Here is a 17,302-nt window from a genome sequence, read left to right as displayed (position 1 = left end):
GCCTAAAAACCATACAGCTTACCAAAAAAGTTATAAGTTAAGAAATGGATAGCAAATATAGTAAAGCTAACCTGACGTAACCAGACATTTTGTAAAATCTCTTCTGAAGATAATCTTCGATGAGGTTCCTTAATTAGTAATTGGCTAATCAGATGTCTTGCTTCTCTAGTGACATGAGCAAAATAATGGTTTGGGAAGGAAAAATCATTTCTGAGAATGTTAGAACATGTTTCTTCATCTCCTTCCTCCATAAAAGGAGAGACTCCACTGAGAAAGACGTACAATACCACACCTACACTCCTATAGGATCAAACATTCATTCACATTAATTAAGATACGGCATCTTTTCTAATGGAGTAAAATACAACAAAATCAAATCTGTCGTACAAATCTGTGACATAATGCAGGAAAATTCTAGAGAAAACTTTAATTTAAAATTATTATAATGCTTGTAATAGTTTCATTTAGAAATTGGTTCAAGATGCTAACACTTAGAGATGCCCTTAATGTAAGCAAGTCAAAACTAGTTGAGTTTTTATATAGCTAATGTGTATTAATTTTAGCAATGAATAAATTAAGGGAGTTGTCCCTTAATAATCTCATATTAAACAGGCTATTTATATTTCAAAATTTGTTCTACCATCTTTCCATTTACCTTTTTAACACCTTCTTATTTTCAGGAACTTTTATTGGATCTTTCTGCCAATTCACAAAAGAAAACAAATGATTCCAAACATCATGGTGACAGTTGTAAAGATATATTACACTATGTAACAAAATGTTTACTTTTTCTTGTTTCTGGGCAGAAGATGTCTTTTCCCAATTGCTTATGCCTAAAGTAAATGGAAAAGACCTATTTTTCTCTTCAAACTTTGCTTTTGTGACCTGGGTAATGAAATTTTCAAATTTACACATTTTCCAGAATATTCCAGGTAAATTCAGTGTTGAATGAAGTAACTGATAGAGAATTTTCTCGAACTTACAAGAATTTTCAAGAACCTTTTAGAATTTTCTAGAACTTTCCATAGTAATATATATACAGGAGCTCAATACTCATCACTTCATTTTAGTTCTAGCTGCCTAAGTGAACACGTAGACCTATCCAAGGAGGCTTTACCAAGTTTCCCTGTTACCTTTGCTTTTAGGATAGCAGGGACAATCGACAGACCAAGTTCTTTGTGGAGTGGCACAATGTCAAGTGTGAGCTACTAGTGGACCTCCAGAAGGTGTTGTTCACACCATTACACATAAAATTGGGTCTTATGAAACAATTTGTCACAGCTCTTGATAAGGAGTCTGCAGCCTTCAAGTACCTTCGAGATTTCTTCCCTAAGCTGTATAAGGCAAAGGTCAAAGCTGGTGTCTTTGTTGGACCACAAATAAAGATCCTAAATAAAGAGTGCACAGAATTCCCTAAGCTGAGTAGGAATGTAAAAAAAAAACTTGGGGCAGCTTTGTCGCAGTGGTTTGGGGCTTCTTGGGCAGTCACAAGGCCAACAATTATGTGGAACTGGTTGAGGCTCGGGTGAAGAATTACAGCAAAATGGGCTGCAGGATGTCTCTGAAAGTCCATACCCTTGATGCTCATCTTGATAAATTCAAGGAGAACATGGGACCATACTCAGAGGAGCAAGGCAAGTGCTTCCACCAAGATATACTGGACTTTGAATTCTGCTTCCAAGGGGCAAATAATGAAAACATGATGGGAGACTATATTTGGGGGCTGATACGTGAAAGTTATTTACATTACAGTCGCAAATCTCGAAAAACTACTCACTTCTAAACATCTGAAATCGATATATTAAATAAAAGCTTATTAAAATTGATCAACATTTGCTTTTGCTATTCCTCAAAAAGAATACAAGAAGAAAATACAAATAAAATGAATCCACCTAAAAACATTAAAATTGCCCAATATATGAAAGTAAACTGCATACAACAGGTTGAAGGAATGAAAAACAGAAATTTATGATCAAGGGAATTAAGTATTCAAAAAATATGAGAGTCTTATCAATTTAATGTCATGAATGCATATTCTTGATTTAATTTTTAAGTTGCCTGGATATATGTGAAGCACAGAAAATATAGTCTGCCTAGGATGTAAACAAATATTTTGGTCACTCAAATGAAGCACTACCACATAGTACTAATTATTTATTTGCAAATATTTTTCATAAGTTTTGACTAATTTTTACTCACCAGATGTCAGTATAGTGGGAGACAGGTTGTCCTGAAATAACCTCTGGTGCAGCAAACTCTGGATTTCCCAAAAGTGTATGGAAATATTTGCTGCAACTATCAAGGATGTGAGCATCACCAAAGTCGATTAGCTTTAAACATGGAGATAACTGCTGGGTATCCACCATCAGATTTTCTGGCTGTAAAAATAATGTATGTATGTAATAATGATACATCTGTTTTGCAGTTTCCAGATACTACTTAAAAAACACAAATGTTTATATCCTTCATTAGAAAGAATAAAATACACTTTCATAAATATGATGAAACTTTTCTTCAAGAGCTCAAATTTTATAAAATTGAAAAAAAGACTATATTAGATAGCTTGTGATTCTACTCATTAATATCACATTTCTGTTACATAATATTTTGTCAGTAAAACTGCATATGCAACATTTTTCAAGACATACCTTAATATCCAAATGAACAATAACTTTTTGATGAAGATATCTTACTACTTCTACTAACTGGCGCATAAACATACAAACTGTTGTTTCATCGTAACTGGTCTTGTCACAAATATATTCAAATAGCTGTGGACCTTGGATTCTATGACATACAAATTATTCAGTTTCATATTAAATTCTGTACCAAAACAAGGAATAACACAGCACTGTAGGTTTTATTAGCATAAATTTCACTTCTACCACAATAAGTTGAGTAAAATTTAAATCTAGTATGTACAGCATGTGAAAGTGTTTAACATAAGTGAACATTTCATAAAGTCATGTAATAATTTGATGTTTCTTTATGGTACACATAATTCAGTATTTAATGTTATACATTAAATAGGGTACTATGCATCATCTATAACTAATTTATGTATGACTTTCATACATAGTAGATTACATAAAGTTAACAATAGGAAATTATGTAAAATATACAGATAGTAAGTAACTGTCTTACAGTTTAAAAAAACTTTAAAAAATTTGTTATTCACTTAGTTGTGGTTGGAATTTTAGTAAAAATCCACTCCTTAATTGTCAAACTGCTTTTGCCATTAGTTGTGACAATGATATGATATGATTATGTAAGATTTGAACATAACAAAAGTTTGTTATATATATTCATGCACAGCAAGAAAAATTATTAATAAAATGTGGAGACAAGCTCAATATAAATAAGAAAATATAAAAAAAAGGTAACATGAGATATAGTTAAAAACAAGCATTTAAAACAACCTGTTGCAGGACACATGTGTTATTAAGAGAAGTAACAGTTTAGAAATTTTCAACCTTCTGTATTTCAGACTAAAAATCCAAACTATCACCTGTTTTGAGTAAATGTGCTCTACTGGATTCTTACTTCATGTACCAAATTTTAAGACATACATGGAGATATAACGTCTCAAATTCTGATTGAGTTTTCTCTTCTTTTTTTTTCTTCTTTGTATCAAAAGTATAGAAACTTTATTTGATAGAAAAATACACTTTCATGAATTTTTTTCATATTTCGCACACTAACAGATCTTTTCCACCTACAATTAGGAGCGTTATTTGGGGTAAATATATGCCACATCTACAAATGTTCAAAAACCACTCAAATTTGACAAAAATTCTCAATTACATCTACTCAAAAGTCTTGTGAACTATAAGTCTAACAGATTTACAACAGCTTCACCTAAGAGCAAAAGTAGATGGTTTTCAGATTTTGTTATTCAGATTAAAGACAGCTGATTTTGAGCAGATAAAAAAAACTATTGTTTATGCCAAGTAAACTAGATTAGCAGTATCTAATTCAACTTTTCAGTTCAAATTTACAAACTTTCTAGCAATTATTCTAATTAACCAGCATTTAGCATAATGTGATATTAGCTTACGCAATTAGTATAAATAATGATGCTTGATGCAGCTGTATAGATTGCGTGGGGTGATGACAAAAAATTGTTAACCTAAATTCCATGCCATTACTATAAAGGAAGCTATTAACACTGTTTTAAAGATGGAAAACTACCACTTTATATCTTAAAGAATCCAGCTGGTTCTATAAAATAAAGGTCTGTTCCAAATAATAGGGTTGTGATCCTAAAGCTAACATGGGTTACTATCAACTGTCACTTTCTTACTCATTGTGGTTGGACAAAAAAAGTCATGATATCTAATAAAAAACACTTAGATGTGAAAATAAATTGAAGCCATAAAGTATACAGTAGCTACACTTACAGAATTGATACATAAAGGAATTTTATTTCACTCCTTTAAGTCACACAGTAAATCCTTTTTTGGCCATACTTTTTTCTTTTCATACCTAAGGTGTTTTTGATAAGATACATTTATAAACAACAATTTAAGTTTGATTCTTATAAAGTTTGCATAAGGAAAATGAAGATCATACATGTTTGCACACAGCGAGTGTACTAAAGTTACATAGATCTACGTGTTGCATCATGGTAAACTCAGATAAAATTTAGACATATTACACAAGTACACAAGCTTAACACACATACTTTTTTATTACATTTTACAGCTTTTACAAAAGTAAATTAGTTTTTAGAACATGTATGCCATTTCAATCTTTGGTGCTATTATTATCACATATATATGTTGTTGTTTTTTATAGTACAGAACACTTTTATGCTAAAACATTCTTTATTGTAAAAACATTTACCTTGCTCTACAAAAACACACAAAAAGTAATGTGTGAAATGCTGCAAGTGCATAACTGTAGAGGATTACACAGTTTAATAAAATGCTAGAAAGAGTAGCACACACAAATGTTAAAATGGCATTTGGATGAACAGTTGTAAATGTTGAGCTGTATAACAAAGAAATCATTTTTGTTTGTTACAAAAAACAAAAGCACACAGTAAGTTTTAAAGAGTTCAATAACATAAAATACTGAAGTACACAATGATATTGTAAATGTGCATCTAATTAAAAATATAAACCAGTTAAATACATAGTAACAGTTGTGGAACATGTATTATATCTTCAAACATTCAATACAAACTACAATGGTTATACCAGAAGAAAGTGAAGTTTCACACATTTAACAATAAAAACAACCTACAGCCGTAGCAACAAAACAAAATGCTGCAAACTAGTAAATGTTAAGGCAGCTAACAAGATGAAGAACTTACAGATTGAGTGGAAGCAAAAAGGAGCCTGAAAATATAATAGACCTGAAACACTTAACAATATAAGTCACTTGCAGATGGAATATCAGAACAAAGGGCTAAGAAACATAGTGGTAAGACATTACACAACATAAGCTACCTACATATGTAACAACAAAATAAAGGGCTGGAAAATAAATAAATGTTCAGATATTACACAATATAAATCACCTACAGATGAAGTAACAAAACAAAATGCTGTAGCGTGTAGTAAGTGTCAAGTGCTGGCACTAGTTGATGATGGTGAAGATCTCGCAACATCAATAATTCCTTCTCTACTGTTTCCGGATCTTGCCTCTTTTTGCTAATAAACTTAGCTACAATCTATAAAAAAATATAAAAATGCTGTTAAACATCTTTTATTGAATTTTATTTTCTATCAAAAAAAAAAGAAAAATCCACCAATGTTAATAAATGGAAAATGAAAGCAGAAAATATTATAATTTTCAAATCATTTTTCTTTATCATTCTGATTGTTCAGTGTTTAATATTTTATTACAGCTTTATACATATATTAATAAATAGATGTACTCAGGAGTATTAACCCTTTCTCAATGGGCTTAATTCATACACACATTTGCATGTGTACTGATACTATAACTTTTGATGTGGTATATGTATCTTCACAAGATCTGGTAAAGTTTCAATAAAGATACAAGTTTTTTGTACACAAAACTTCAGAATTTTTAATGAAGTATTCTTACTACAGATTTGTATGTGAAAATACCAAATCTGTTTTGTCACTAGCCTGAGTAGAAAGTGATTTTGTGTTATGATTAAAAAAATTATTATTTGTCCCAAAAATCTCAAATATTATTTGTGTAATCTCTAAAACATATTAAATATGTTTCAAATGTTTGTTTTCAGTAAAACTTTATATTTTGTCTGTTATGGGACTGTCAACAACTTGACCAACACTGTAGCTATCATACAAAAAATTAAGAAATATATATATAAATTATTCATTTTTTTGTGTGCTAGAATGACAACAAAAAATTATAACACAAAAATACAAATGTCTCATGATATTATATATTTATTATTTTTTTTATTACATTGACCTTCCAATGGTGCCTGACTAACATTACATAATTTGCTATGACACGGTGCATGAGCACTCAAGTTACTGTATACAATAATATAAAACTGACCTTTACAAAGTGACCCTGTCTTAGACATGTTTTAGTACACTAGTATTTTGTAATACACAGTCACATTTAAATTATTATATATTATATATGTATATAGATTATTACTGTTTAGAAATAAATTATTAAACTTATTTTCCTTAAAATATAGAACATGAAGTAAAGAAGTAAAAGCAAACAATTGTCTTGTGATGATGAGAAACCCACTTGAAGTAAAAATGTATTCTTAAGATGGCCGGTATGGGTATTAAAACTTTAATTAAAACAAAGTACAGAACAATGTTTAGACCTCCTTAGATCATCTTCAGGTTAACAATTAAAAATTCTTGGATAGTTTTATCTTCACAAAATTACAGATTAGTTTTACCTTTCAGCATTGTTAGATGAAAGGAACATAATTTCTTCTAATGATAATTTTTTGGTTTATGTTTCTTAGTTTCTTTAGGATTGCATAAGTAGTATATGGTTAACAATGACGTAATATAGGTAAGTTCAGGCATAACGGAGTTTAAACAAATAACACAATACACAAAGAAACACAAGTGACTTACACTTATTGTATAATCGCTATGGTGAAGTAATTCATGATGATGAGAAAACCCCTTGAAGTAAAAATGTATTGTCAAGATGGCTGGTATGGGTATTAAAACCTAAGAAGATCAAAATATTATTCTGTGCTTTATTTTGATTAAAGTTTTAATACCCATACCAGCTGCCTTGAAAATCCAAACAATTATCTCTTCTAGTTACGACTTTTGAACTCGATTGCTCCTGGACATGGGATGCAGAGACTTTTAGAATTTTGCATGTGGAGAATATGAAACAAAATGTTTTCTCAGGTCTTACACTTACAGTTGAATAACAAAAAAAACTCATAAATTACTATATCAATATCACAAAATTCCATTATAATTTATAAAGCTTAATAACTAAGATGTATTTATGTTAAAAAAAATTTGAATCTCAGAGCAGACTAAAGATATAATATATCTATCATGGTTTGAAAGAATATGGTATTCTTTTAACAGATTAAAATGAATGAGACAACCAAGAGGTGGAGATTGTAAACTACTGACTGGTAATTCACATGTCATATATTGAAGCAAGAATATGGTTTCCATAAATAAAAAAGAGGTGAACAGGGCAACTGTGTTAGCTTCAGAATGTAAGCCATGTCTCAGAAATACTGAATATATGATGCTGAAGGATAACTTGGAAGGAATGTGTTATCCATTACTAAATGTATTTTACCTTACTCATAGTTCTATGAAAAAATTATAAACCTTATGTTTATAAACATAGATCATTTATATATCTCATTGATTTAATACATAAGCCATATCATAGCAAAATAAAAAGATATGAGGTTTTTACATATATATTTCTCTACAAGCTAGGTTTTCTTGACATCACTGAATATGAGGTTTTTATTTTATATTCTAGCTTTTCAATATTAGAGTTACTAATTTGTACAAAACTATAAACTTTTGTTAATTGACATCACAAACATCTAATTTTAACTAGTGCTGCATTCAACAAACCACAACTCATTAAAATCTATATTTAAATATATTCCTTTAATATTTACTTTTAAATTAAGAAATTAACTTGTATATAATATTAAAGTTTAAATCATAATCATCAATTTGATACCAAACTTACCAAGATTAATTCATAAATTATTATTTCAATAAAATTTTGAATGCAAGTCAACAATCAAGATGACAAGACCTTTATTTCTTGAGCCATCAAGAAAGGGTTAACATATTTTGTAAAAAAGTGGTTACAGTTTCATTTATATAACACTGATGTTTTTGAATTCAGACAACTCACAAACTTACTTTAACATGACTATCTGATTTCACTCTGGAAAATTAAATGGTTTTGAGGAAAATACCTTCTGTTTTTTATTATCTTAGGCATTAATTCTTAAAATAAACAAATCTTTCACTTAAAACACCCTTACAATCCACATTTCCAGTTTTGAAATCAAAACCTTATAATAAAATTCTACATTATTTGAGTTTTATATCTGAAAGAGTTATAATAAATAAATACATGCTATAATACGATTATTAACTGCTCAGTTACTTCCTGTTATTTATTTACCTGGGAACCAGAGAGTTTGTGGACACACTTCTTTACTACAGCAAAACGTCCTCTGCATTATAAACAATAAAAATTTACCTTATGGTTGTGGACACATTTTAGAATCTCTGTTTTGCTTAATGAACAAAAATGTTAACAACACTCCTCATCAGTATGGAACAATATTTTGTAGTTTATATATACATTTTTTTTATTTAAACAAACTGCCCAGTATCCAGTGAACTGAAGATGAAGTGGCTTCACAGATAACTCATATCAAGATAGAAAAGATATTGGGCAACACTAGAGTTAGAATGAACAAAAATAAAACATTAAATATATGATACTGTTAAATATACATAAATGTTAGTATAGTTCAGGTGTAAAATTTAGTTATTTTTAGAATCAATAGTTTATCACAGGTTTGTTTACACAACTGTGTAAATCACATGTTGTGTAGTTTGACTGTGATAAATTGGCATTTATTGCATTTTTCAATCACGTTACTTGAGCCTTTTAAGTTTTTCTTGAGTATTATTTTATCATAACACCTCATACTACATGGAAAGTTTTAAGCCTCAGTTGGGCTATTTATAATTATGCATCTGAATTGTAGTTCAAGTTGAGACAAATTTAATAAAATATTTAAAAAGACTTAAACTGTATTTTTGTAAGTTTAGCTATAAGGAGCATATTGTTGTGTGTTTTTTAGGTAAAATTATTGCAGACTGTATCATAACAACAGAGTAAAGAAGAATAACTTGTTCTATCAATTGTGTTCTAAAGTAATTGAACAAACTTGTGTAGTCTTTTGATGAAAAGAGACAGTTATTTAAGTTCCAGATACACCTGTAGTAATTATTAGTGTGACAAGTGAAATTATCCCAGACTTTATTGTAATAACAAAGCAAAGGAGAATAATCTGTCTTGTCAGCTGCATTACAAAGTACAACTGAACTAACCTGTGTGAACTTTGATAAAGAGAATTATTTGAAGCTCTGGATACAACTAAGGGGATTAACTGTGTAATTGAAATTTTACACGTTTAATTTATTTTAATAAGTTATTTTAAATAAGTGGACTGTGTGTTGTTTGTTTATTTTTGAAATTTTTGTAAACATGACACTGACACCTACTGTAAAGAACCCTGCCCATACATACCTAAAAACCTAACAAATATCTGTGAAAAGGGGTGTACTGGATGTGTTCATTTTCTGTTATCAAAGCATGCTCCCTAAACAGATTATAACTAAAGATCAACCTGGTAATGAACCTTAGCAAATTAAATACATTGTTCTCATATTTTTGAAGTCCTCAATTTATATACCAAGCTGACAATGCAAGATTTAAAATAATAAATTTATTAAATATTCTAACTAATGCTGTTAGTGAAAGTAAAATTTAAAGGAAGAGGGTATAATTTACTTTTGGAACATAATATATACTAATAGATACTACTAGTTTCTTAATGTATTACTACGCAGTCCTTCTAACAATGTCTGGAATATAAAACAATACTAACTGCAAGTTAATCTTTCACTTACCTACCAAGCTCTTCCAACTCATCATAAATTTTGTGAAAGTCTTCTTTCCACCTGACACGTGAATCCTTCCTTGGAATCACACAATTTCCTTTAGGTTCTGTGAAGGTATAGTAACCAAAACTGCTGCTATTATATATCATCAAGTTTTTTGTGGATTTTTTAAACATACTGTTCATTTTGTGTACAGTAAGAGCAATTGTTGGCTATGTATTTGTAACAAAAGATTTGTTAATTTATAATTACAACGAAGTAAAAATAAATACTTTTTGTACTTCATTTGATGAACTAAATTTTCTTGTCATATTACATGTAGAAATGCTTCACTGTCTTGCAAATTCATTATAACTGAAGTTTATTTTATCTAAGTTAATTGTTTTTCAATTAAAATGTACATAAAATAAAACTTGAAGAAGTGTAGATTAATAAAAGATTTTGAACAGACCTGACACAGGGATATAGACAGGGTCAGACTGCTGTCCAGGGTCACTTATTCCAACCTCATTGTTAGCTGTGACACGAAAGAGATACAACTGTCCCTCATTCAAGTTTTCCAACACCTGAGAACAGTTGGGTGCATAGACTATGGCAACATTCCACACTATAGAATCTAAAAGAAAGAGATATAAAAGTAAATTAATATTTGATAAATTAAAAATGAAAATGATAATCTTTCTTCAGAGGTAACACACTTCATTTCATTTCATAAACATGAAATACACATTTTATTTTTGTATGTTAAACATTCTCCTATATAGCAGACACTTAAAGAGTTTAATCCGCTTACTGTAAGCACATAATGTGAAGCAAAAGACAGATAACACAAAGCATTCAAAATATGTTTAAACATAATTGGTCAGTATAAACAAAAACAACTACTATTTCTATCTTTAAATTTCTGGATATAATAACACAAAGAAAGCTTATAATACATCGAGAGAGCTTACAAGTTACCTGAATGAGAGTATTCAAGTGTGTAGGCTACCAGAGGAGAATTCCCAGAATACAATGGGGGACTCCACTGTAAACACACAGTGTTACCATTAAGTTCAACAACATATGGTTTTCCAGGTGGTGATGGCTTTCCTGAAGATATAAGAAAAATGCTTGAACATTAATAAATAAAGATGCCATTTAAGTTACACTAAATTTAGGGATCAACAACATGAATTATCATAAATGTTTTTCCTTTTTTTCATTTGAGAGTTTGTCGGTTGTTTGGTGTTTATTGGCACAAAGCAATTGGGCTATATATGTGCCAAACAGCCAGTAAAAAGCAAAATCAAAAAACATGTAAAAAGGAATCATGATAAAATTGTTCATAGTCCAATTTTTGGATTAAAATCTTTAATAAAGTTAAAAGACCAATGACCTTTAAAAATTTAAAAACACAACTGAGGTGGACATTATCCCCCTCACCAATGGCAACCAATGTCAAGTGCAAACCAACCATAAAAATATGTTTAAAATGGTGCCATCACTCTCAATCGTAACGACAGCATGACAGTAACATGTATGTCCACAGAAAACACATTGGTGCATCAGTACCAGATAAAAGAAAGTGGTGAGTTAAAAACTGTGACCAATCCTTATGGAAGCAAAATGGTCAAAAAGCAATAGAAGATTTGATTTGGAAAAGCTCATTATCATGTTGCTCACTTCAAGTTGACTGCCAACTGACGTGGAGCTGAGCCTTAAATACAGGACCATAGTCCACATATGGGACAGGCACGGCAGTGGTAGTACCAGAGCAGATTGACTAAGCTGCCATATCAGTAAGCTTGTTCCCACAAATATCAACATAGCCTGGTATCCAGAAAAACTGGACAGAAGTAGATGGTAGAGAGAAATGGGCCAGTTAGTTTTAAATATCGATGAGAATAGCATGAGAACTGACATTAAGTGATTCAAAAGCTAATGGAGAGCAAAGTGAATTGGCATAAATAGTACAGTTTGTGTACTACATAGCTTCTACATAATCCAGGGTAAGAGAAATTGTGTACAATTCAGCAGTGAACACAGAAACTGAAGATGGGATTCTGTGTGCAACAAGCAAGTCACAGCAAACAGTGGCACAGCCCACAGAGTCACCTAATTTCAAACCATCTGTATAAATGGAAATGGAAGGATGGTTCAAAAAATGTTCAGCAAATAGAAGGTGATACTTCCAATCAGGAGTATCTGCCTTCTTCAAATGACGCAAAGAAAGGTCACATTTTTGGATAGTAATTAGCCATGGTGGGATGACCTGATCTGTGGATAGTGCTATGTCATCCAAAGATAGACCCAATTCATGTGGTGATGTAAACATTAATATCAGAACATTGGTAGGGTCCATAATTCCGTCTTTACGAGTGAAGATTTGGCACACCACAGTCACTCCTTGGCTGGAGAAACCAGCAAGGGTCTCTGACTTGGGTATGTTCTTTAAATCCATCTCAACCATAACTCCTCTGGAAGAATTCAAAGTTGCATGGCAAGTAACCTCAATGGGTATATCCCCAATGGCTTTTGATTTCATGAGGAGTTTGGTATGTTGTGATGAAGATGTTTCCACCAAAATGTCTCCAGAGCACAACTTCTTTACTGACTTTGGGGAGCCAGCAAGTCCCTCTAATCCCTTCTGAATGAAAAATGGAGACATCTGTCCCAAAGATTTCTCAGATGAAGAATGGATAATCAGAAATTGAAGTGCAGAATCTAGCTGTAATATTGAGTGTACAACAGTCGTCCGTGCATGATCATTTTCTAATGATCTGTTGTTTTTTTCAATTCTTTCATTTTTATTTATTTTGTCAGAAAGAGAGGTATCCATAATAAAGAAGCTAGATTTCAGTGCCCACTGATCCCACCCACCATGGGACGCTCTACAGTGCCAAACAAAGACACCATAGTAATGCCAGGGTTTCTGTCAGCACCATACCCAAACACCAACATCAGATACAATGTTCACAACACTTGATGAGAACATCCAACAGTGGTACTTTGGGGAGCCACCCCAAGGCCACCTGTCTACAGGAATTCAAGGCCAAATCAGTGTAAAAAGATTGGACCCTTCAACCCCCACGATCCTCTCCTCCCCTTCACGTGTTGCCATGCATAGCAAACATGTAGATGGATGTTTCGATCCCAGGAGGTAAACTGAAAGAACAGAACCCTCTCTAAGAGGTTCCCTCACCATGTACAGAAATCCACACCTAGAGGTCATTTGAGAGCAATGTATGAAATGCATATTATTAAAAAATCAGCATATACAAAACCACTTTCATCATTAAAATTTAATTTCTCTTTAAAATAATTTAAAATGATAACTTTATGTGTACCATCTTGTCATTTACCAATTAACAGTCATAAAGGCAATTTCTGTACATGATATAAACTATTCATTTTAGTAACTTCTTAAACAAAATTCTATATAGGGTAGAATATAGTCTGCAATGTTAGTATAATTTATTCAGTTATACCAGTCAATAAAAATGTCTGTAAAATGTATAATTTGGTCACTCATTCTAGTCTGTAATGATTTCTTTACAAGGTATTATTTAGTCTACAGATTTTCTTACAAGGTAAAAGCTAGAAATATATACTTGTCAATAGATTTCTTTACAAATTATAATTTAGTCAGTTATATTAGTTTACAGATCTCTAACAGGTATAATTTAATCATTTATAGAAATTTATAAATTTCTTTAGATGGTATAATTTGGGTCATTTACAATACTAGTCTATACACATTTTTTTCTTACAAGATATAAACTGTTCAGTTGTTCTAGTTTATAGCAATTTCTTTACATAATCATTTACACAAGTCTACAGATTTATTTAATGGTATTATTTAGTCAGTTACACTAGTATATAGATTTCTTTACAAGGTATTATGTAGTTAGGTTGCTTGTTTACAGATTTCTTTAAAGGGTACAATTTAGTTAGTTATACTGGTCTATAATCTATAACTGTTCAGTTATTTTAGTTTATAGCAATTTCTTTACATAATCATTTACACAAGTCTACAGATTTATTTAATGGTATTATTTAGTCAGTTACACTAGTATATAGATTTCTTTACAAGGTATTATGTAGTTAGGTTGCTTGTTTACAGATTTCTTTAAAGGGTACAATTTAGTTAGTTATACTGGTCTATAATCTCTTTACAAGGTGTAATTTAATCATTTATAGAAATCTGTAGATTTCTTTACATGGTATAATTTAGTCATTTGTACTAAGCTATACATTTCTTTACAATCTAGCAGCTAGTTAGTTATAGCAGTCTACAAAATTTCTTTTCAAGCTATAATTCAGTTGAACTAATCTACAGATTTATTTACAAGAATAATTTAAATGGTTATACTTACTATTCCACAGGTTTCTCTATTAACCTATAGATGTCTTTATAATATATTATTTAGTTGATTATTCTGAGATTGTATCTTTAGCAATTTCTTTTCAAGGTATAATTTACTCTGTTATACTATTCTATTATAAAATTCCTTTCCAATAAATAATTGGATCAGATATGCTCATCTATAAACTTGTTTGAAATGCATAATTTAGTCACATTTCTACTAGTATATAAACAGAGTTCTTTATAGAAGGCATAATTTAGTTACATTACTAATGTTCGTCTATAATGATTTTTTTTTTCAAAGCTTTAAATTTATTTCATTATTGTGGATGTAACCTACAAAATGGGTTTCTTTATAATCTGTGCACATGTTTACATACTTATTCATGTAAACAAATGTTCATTTTTGTATGTCAGAAAGGCTGGCATGGGTATTAACACTTTTATTGATAAGCATAAAACAATGTCTTGACCTTCCTGGGTCATCATCGAAGGTAAAATATTTTCAGTTAGCATAACATGAGTATATTGCAGTTGATATTTGTGAATTTTTTAACAAAAGAATTAATTAACCAGTCTTTGACAGTTACACATATAATTAAACTAGTAAAACTAAAACATAATCTGAAGTTGACCTAGAAAGGTCAAAATGTTATTCTCTGCTTATCAATAAAAGTTTTAATACCCATACCAGCCATTCTAAGATACATTTTTATTTCAAGTTCAACTTCTTTATTTTGATTTCTTTTGCTTTTTCTTACATTACATTGTAAGACTGAAATATATGTTCTTTACGTGCACATTCTATTTTCATGATTCGGAGTTGCTACCTAGCAATTACCAGATAAGAAAAATATCTATAGTTTACAAAGTACATTTTTTTACCTAAAACTGTAAGTAGAGCAGTGGTTGAAGCTATGTGGTGATTGGCAGTCACTAAACATGTGTACTCTCCTGAATCAGACAGCACACATCTGTTGACAATAACAGTACAGTAGCCATCATTGTCATATGTTGCAGTCACTCTCTCCTTCAATGGAGCCCCATCTAATGGCCACATTGATCCTTCTGGTGATGGAGAACTGCCCTCTGGTGATGAAAAACGTTCTTCTAGTGGAAAAGAAATATTGTGGCCTGAAGGAGATGGTGACCTTTGGCCACCCATAAAAATGTCTTTGTTTCTTTGGGAGTGATCAGTATGAATTTTGATGATTTCTGATCCATCAGGAAGCAACCAGTTAATCTTGATTTGTTTAAAAGGTACAACTCTGCAAGTGAGAACTGCTGTTGCTCCTTCTGGAACAACAAGGTTGTTTAAACACTCTGAAAAATGAAATGAGGTATCTGCAGACAAGAATGGAGCATCCTGAAGGAAGAAATAAATATTACTTTATTTCAGATTCTCACAAATTAATTATGAGAAATAATAATCAGTACAATAATTATAGGAACTGCAATGAAAATATGGGACCAAGTTTTAGAACAATCATATATTTTAAGAAACAATTTATTAAACAAATATCCAAACACACACATATATACAAATGCACATAAAAGTTATATAATATATATAAAAGTAATTACAGCAGTGCCATCCACTGCTGCAATCTTAAGATATGTCTAAAGAAATTGCTAGACAAATTTGTATTCTCTGATAATTTTAAAGATATATTTATGTACACAGAATGATCACTGATTATAACCTATTGTAAAAGCATAGTTGTAATAATTTGAGCAAGCAAAGTATTAAAGCAATCGAATGCTTTCAAGCATAAACTTTCTGAAACACCTTTACCTCAGTTTTGGGAGTAGACAGAGATGAATGTGGGAAATTCTGTGTTGTAAGAATTAAACTTTCATCAAGTGACCTTCTTTCCTTCTCTTTTTTGTCTGATTTGAAACTTGGCTTGCGAAACTTGAATGACCAGTGTTTCCTGATGAACAGTACTATTTTTATCAATAAACATCTTCCTCTGTATAACTGAATGGTGTTTACAAATACCTTAAAAACATCTTACTTTTTGTCTGAAAACTTAAGAAAATAACAAGTAACTCAACAGTATTTCCAGTGAAATTTTACATCTATTCGTATGACAGTTTGTAACTTTTTTATTGTACAGCTGACAAACAGAAACTTTCAGATAGATTTTCATAATAATTACTAAGAAAATAGAATTTCACTGATAGCTGCATGTCGTCCTTCATGACAAAAATTGCTACATGCACTTGCAGTTGATGTTCTAGTCTCAAATATGATGGCCTAATAAATTTTATTTTAATAATCCCCTTTATTAATCTTAATAAGTATACTTATTAATAATCAATCTTAATAAGTAAGAACACATGAAAAATATACTTATTTAGCTTATGCTAAACACCAAGTTAATTTTCAGTTTCACTATAAGTTGTTAGCTTGCCCTGAACAGAGACACCCCTAAAAATGTTATGTGTAAAATTAACACTTACCTTCCTCCTTCCTTTACTTGTGTTAGTACATTAACTGGAACCCACCCATCATAAGGTGAGAAAGAATCAGCAGTTGTTTTCTGTACGTGAAATCGGTTCTGCTGAGGGTCAGTAGCCAGTAACTGGACAGTGTCTCCTTTAGTCAATGATATTTCTCCTTCATTAACTCCATCAAAATCCATAATAGCTCGCACCAAGGTTGGAGATGGTAAACCCTAATAACCAGTAAAATACATTTTAAATGCATGTTTAAAAAGATATAATGCTTAAACCTGGCTTCTGTTCATTCTGCTTTAGTAGTTGATGTATGCTTATGTCTGTTGTATGTACAAGAGTTAAAAGTACTCAGTATTGATGATACAGA

General features: G+C 30.8%; 1 pseudogene across 1 annotated transcript in view; it reads right to left on the bottom strand.

Annotated features, from left to right (window-relative positions):
- Nucleotides 1-17,302, bottom strand: part of LOC143223889 (kalirin-like) — a 155,905-nt pseudogene that overhangs the window by 13,716 nt on the left and 124,887 nt on the right. Inside the window, exons 31-41 of the transcript XR_013013177.1 lie at nucleotides 16,939-17,153; nucleotides 16,268-16,406; nucleotides 15,358-15,838; nucleotides 11,085-11,216; nucleotides 10,576-10,740; nucleotides 10,134-10,230; nucleotides 8,611-8,662; nucleotides 5,529-5,677; nucleotides 2,649-2,787; nucleotides 2,200-2,378; nucleotides 72-300 (exon numbers count right to left, since the gene is read on the bottom strand). The product of XR_013013177.1 is annotated as a kalirin-like (transcript). The remainder of the gene's footprint in view (nucleotides 1-71; nucleotides 301-2,199; nucleotides 2,379-2,648; nucleotides 2,788-5,528; nucleotides 5,678-8,610; nucleotides 8,663-10,133; nucleotides 10,231-10,575; nucleotides 10,741-11,084; nucleotides 11,217-15,357; nucleotides 15,839-16,267; nucleotides 16,407-16,938; nucleotides 17,154-17,302) is intronic.

Source organism: Tachypleus tridentatus, chromosome 8, assembly GCF_004210375.1.
Source record: "Tachypleus tridentatus isolate NWPU-2018 chromosome 8, ASM421037v1, whole genome shotgun sequence".
NCBI lineage: Eukaryota > Metazoa > Arthropoda > Merostomata > Xiphosura > Limulidae > Tachypleus > Tachypleus tridentatus.
Note: the sequence above shows the minus strand (reverse complement) of the source record. Positions and strands in the feature narration are given on the sequence as shown.